Source organism: Magnolia sinica, chromosome 2 (assembly GCF_029962835.1).
Source record: "Magnolia sinica isolate HGM2019 chromosome 2, MsV1, whole genome shotgun sequence".
NCBI lineage: Eukaryota > Viridiplantae > Streptophyta > Magnoliopsida > Magnoliales > Magnoliaceae > Magnolia > Magnolia sinica.
This window is the reverse complement of record NC_080574.1, coordinates 123,485,298-123,490,451: the sequence shown is the minus strand read 5'-3', so window position 1 is coordinate 123,490,451 and position 5,154 is coordinate 123,485,298.

Sequence of the window (5,154 nt, the reverse complement as noted above, 5' to 3'; positions counted from 1 at the left end):
AGTGGACGTTCACTTGGTATGGCTCACTTACAAATTTAAAATAATCTAATCTTTCTTATCAAAGCCCTATACGTGACTGATTGAGTAAATAAATGGCGTTGATCAAGATGCAAACCACGATAAACAACTTAGAAAATAATAATAATAAAAAAAAGAATGATGATTTTAAAAACATTGTAAAAAGGATGTTTAATATAGTAATTTTTTATAAAGACATATGATCCATAAACTAGACACTAAATTATAATTAAGTGGTCACATGGACCTTTTTACTGTAGATGATAAGTTTGAATGTAATCTGACCATTAGATCGAGACAAATTAACAAATATGCAAAACCATAAAATAAGGCCCACCTAAGCTTTAGATTTGCCTAGTCCTTGGTCAGAGACCCTGATGGGGACCTCCAGAGTGAATGGATGGAGTAGATATAGAGATTACATCACAGTGGACCCCTCACAGGTGTTGCATGTGCACCAAGGGTGGTGCACTCGCTGTACACCGAACCGAAGGACTCGGTCAAACTGGGTTTGATCTGCATTAAAGAGGGAAAACTCCCTCTTCCTTTCACGTTTTTCGCCAGCGAGCAGACAGTCGTCCATTGCTCATGATCGTGGCCCATCTCCATAGAGGGTCCCCGTCTGACCAAAACCCTATAGACCTTGCACGGGCATGCTCACATATGAGAACACCGTGCCCAACGCAAGACAGGCTGGTGGATGGAAGTTTCCTAAAACGGAAACTGTTTTCAAACGACCCCTAACCATACTAAAAGGATCATCCCAACCATCAATTTAAGGAGTAGAATCCAAACTCAACTGTAAATATCAATGGTCAGAATCGTCTCTTCAGCTTGAGTTTCTTTACCTTACCACCTGTACTTGGAGAGGTTGCAAACTAGAGCAATCCTGGCCGTTTGATTTTGATCCTAGAGCTCAGGAGAGCTAGGGTTCTCTATAAGGAGAGAAGGATTGAGCAACATCTCTCTCTCTCTCTTCATCTCTTACGACTGCTCGAGAGGAAGCTATCCAAAATCTCCCACCTCAGAACCCACTGAGAAAAACTCATCTGAGCTTCCTTCCTTTCATTCCCTGAACTTCCTGGGATCCAACAAATCATCCCACAACAACCATATTGGAGGGAAACCCAACAACGTGAGAGACGCCATTATCAACATGTCATCTTCCCCAACTTGCTGACACAGTCTAACCTCAACCTAGTTATCGATTCCACATTCAAGGAGTTCGAGTCGAGCAAACTATGTAGGGATGAACAACAGAAAGGGAAAGAAACAGCGAGGAGAGAGGAAGAGAAATGGAGAGAGTGTGGGTGTGTGCGGTATCAACTCAGCACAACCAAGTCGCTGGTACGACCGCCCGAGTCACTGGGTCAGGTTATACAGGTCAGGTCGGGTTTGGTTAGTCCAGCAACTTACTGGTGTAGGGTTCTGATGTTCAGATTTTTTCCATATTAATGACTTAAACATAAGTGAGATTATACCAAAATAGCATATCATACTCCAGATATAATTTAATTAAGCAAGCGAAAAACTAAAACATATATATTTGAACGGTAAGTGTTTGACAACTTCCAGAGTATGATTATGTAATCGGGCTAAATATATACATGTATTGTTTCAAAAAATATAAAATATCAGAATGTAAAATGTACCACTAATCCATATGTCCCTGTAATCCCAACGAATCAACATGAGGTCTACATAGACCCGCCTGAGAGCTGAACGTAAGAGAATTCTTCCTCCTCATCTATGAAGTCCAACTCCGCTGCATAGGCTTCGTCATCACCTGCATCTAAACTAGAGTCTGGTTGGTGTTTTAAAACACCATCCTAGGGTGGGAGTGAGTGATCAACTCAGTGGTACTATAAGGCAAAGGTTAACATGTTATCAAGTCAATCAAGCAGTAATGATAAAGCAATACAACAATCACTTCCTAACTACTCTTGTTAATGCAGGGATGGTATGCAGTAATGATGCATGCCCTCGCACAAAGCTCCCTCACAAGCGACTCCGACAACCAAGTTCGTGCATGACAACCTCCCTAAAGTGCAACTTCCTCGCCAAAGCACATGCAATGCGGTGCATGGTCGTGTTAGCCGAGTACTTAATTAAGCTTATTCATACAGTAGATTCCAGAAGCTAAGGTACCTCCCTTTATATCATTAACCCAAACGAAGGATCCATCTAGGGTCGTCAATCCTAGCTAACCACATACGATAGGCAAGTTGTATGGCATCACCCCTAATGAAAAGCAATCGATAGGTAAATTCAAAGTTTATACGCACGATCACTATGGAAGTCTCGTCACCTTAGTGTAAGCCGACAGCTCGAACACGGTGTCCCATACCACCATGCCCGGCTCACAAGTTTGGGTTACTCACTGGTCACTACGGGGAGGCTCATTACCTCAGTGTAGGCCGACAACTCAACCACAGTGTCCCAAACCACCATGCCCGGCTCATGAGTCTTAGCGAATCATGGTACCATAGTTGAAACGGGCTTTTATATTGGCAAGTAGTACCTTAGATTCAAGCAATGACGTCCATACATGGTAAACACACAATAGGCCAATCGATTTATTTGGCAAGCTAGATTAGTATGAACACATGTAGACTTGATCGACATGGAGCACATAAGCACCCCTTGTGGCCTAACCACTGTCGACAATCGTCGTGCGACACGGATTCGTCGAGTTACCCAATGTGGCCAGACTAATTTAGCCACCTGTACATGGACTGTTACTGATTGCCTGGGCTACGTTGTAGCCTCAATCTTACTCAGATGAAATAGGTAGATACATGTGATAATCATATCAGCATTTAACAAACAATCCAAATCAATTCCTCATTTGAGCATTTCATCAAACACATTGATCATGTTACCAAATACTAGCATTTTATCAATCATTTGCATAAAGGCCAAAATGATTACATGAAAGAAACTATACATATGATTATGGTGATCGAGAATCCTATCTTGATACTCTTGATAAATGCAAATCATTAGCAACTTCTCATTCAGACAATTTATCAAACACTTAGGCTATGCCTCACCAAATATAGAGATTAGGTTAGTTACAACATATATTTTTGCAAATCCTTATACAAAAAAGTCAGCATGCATATGGCAACAATGAATCCTAGATTAGTAGGCATAGCAAACACAAATCATGTTTACATGTTCATTCAAACATTTCAACAAACACATGGGATGCATCTTTTATTCAACATAGTTCATACATGTATAATACATCGAAATTGACGTGTCTAAGATGATATGGTAGCAATCAAGTCAGACATAAATCATTAATTGACATTGAAAACATTGAAAACCATAACCTAAACATTTATAGTCCGCACCTTTCATCGGAAACTCGATTCTGACGCGGTTCGAATCCTACGTTCTCGAAAATGGAACTTTGGGCACCTAAGCAATGAAATAGGTTAAACTATTTCATCGATTACTCGATTTGGATCTCTAAATCAAAATTAAGGTTAGGTTTTCTTACCCAAATCGAAGCCAAAAATGATTGTGTAGCGAAGTGGAATGGTGATTCAGTGCGTGGAGTAGTGGGAGAGAATCCTAGCAACGATCTCCCAAAGTCTCTCTCCTCTCCCTCCTCCTTTCTCTTCTTTTCTCTCTTCTCTTTCCTAGGGTTAGAAAAATTTGTATGGAATAGAAATGGAGTGGTTTAAGGGATATATATATAGGCCCAAAACTGATGCAAATGGCCCTAGGGCCATGGTATACTTAATTTATATCCAAAGGGCGCTTGTTTTTGACAAACAGGGCACATAGGGAGGCCCAATACTCTCCTACATCACAGGATAAGCTCCCTGACGATGGATCCATGCAGGACTGTGTTTGTGGTGCGATCGGATAGGCTGATCAACTGTGGAGGACCTGCGTCAGATCAACAGTCATACTTACTCGATCGGGGCCTTAATAATACGGATATGAGTAGTGAAATTTCCTTTTCTCATGGGTGAAGTTTGGTCAGAAACTGACGGTTCGAAATCCTCAATTTTGAATGTGAGCGAATGGCCCAATTCACTTAAGTTTCAACACATTTTCTAAAGATATTCGCGTTTCTCACGCACTTCACTCAGGGCTCAAGTTGTGTGTTTCTGGACACTATCTGGGCTCGATTCTCGTGTTGGCTGTCAAGCCCAAAAGGACGGGCATAACCTTATAGTTTCACGACCACCGGACTTTTGACGTGCGGTCTGGGTCCGATACGGGGTTTCAATGTACTGCCTAAAGCGACAGGCTCTTGGGATATCTCCTAAGTCTTTATACTTTGTTAATTCAGTGGTATTAATGGTTTTATGCCTTCTCATTCATGATAAACACACAATAGGCTAATTGGTTTGTTTAAAAAGTTCGATTGGTACGAGTACACGTTGAGATGGTTCTGATCCAATTTGAGTATTGCGAGAGTCTGGAGAGAGAGGAGAAGAGATAGGGAAAGAAGAAAAAGAAGAAAGAAAGGAAATTAGAGAGTCCAAGAAGGGGGCTAGTAGCAGCCGTTGTGCAGCACTGTCTTAGCTTAAACTGAGTCACCGACTCGGTTCAAGGATGCTGCCTTCAAGCTGGGTATCTGGTGGTGCTGTGGGACCAGAGGGGGGGGGAGTGAATAGGACTACGCCAAATTAAAATGATAACTGCGAAATTTAAATAATTAAAGGAAAGATAACACTTTAAACAATCCACAATACAGAAATGTAAAGCAACCTCAAAATTCTAGTATTGAGAGGTTGATACAAACGTTGTTCTAAGGACAACCTTACACCATAAAAACCAAGGGTTTATGGCAGGACAACCTTACTAGAACGGTTTGTGTATCAAGAACTCAAACTGAAGAGGAATAATAGAAGGAAATAACTAGAAAGGAAATCTACGTTATTACAACATTCCCCATAAAGCTTGAAATGTAAAAGATTACAACATTCAAATCCACAAATACATCTCACAAACTTGAATGATCAAGGATATGGAAAATAAACCACACATCCACAAAACACAAAGAATTATAGTGGTTTGTTTGTGTGTACACCAACTGTTAAACAACAGCCACACAGCTACTCCACTCCTAATATCCTCACACAGTGGATATTAGTGTTCACTACGAAAATA